The sequence below is a fragment of the Anguilla rostrata genome, chromosome 10 (assembly GCF_018555375.3).
Source record: "Anguilla rostrata isolate EN2019 chromosome 10, ASM1855537v3, whole genome shotgun sequence".
NCBI classification, from domain to species: domain Eukaryota; kingdom Metazoa; phylum Chordata; class Actinopteri; order Anguilliformes; family Anguillidae; genus Anguilla; species Anguilla rostrata.
The window spans coordinates 39301978-39302383 of NC_057942.1; positions in this window are offsets into that span (position 1 = coordinate 39301978).

A 406-nucleotide genomic window follows, 5' to 3' on the forward strand; every position below is an offset into this window, starting at 1 on the left:
CAAGACAACGCGCGTGGGGGTTCCATTAGCGCTGAGGGCGGATGAGAGCACAACGGCGGTAAATGAAACCGTGGCTCGTATTAACGGCTTTTTTTCCCTGATGACCTTTTCAACAGGAGACTCGCGCATCAGATTAACAGCACAGCGCCAGTAGAGGGCGCATGCGGTTTGGAGTCTCAGGAATACAGCACGTACTCAGGAGCGCAGCATTATGGGATATTGAGTTTTCTAAAGGACTAGTGAGAAGGCTACAGGTTCTGGCCTCGGTGGCCTGTATCAGTGAGGGGAACATGTGTATTTAGGAGTGCAGTGGGTCATGGAAAACACTTGAGACAGCAAAAAAAAAAAAAAAAAAAGCGAGAACTATACAGCTGTAGTTTTCATGCAAGCCGTGGCAGTGTTACAA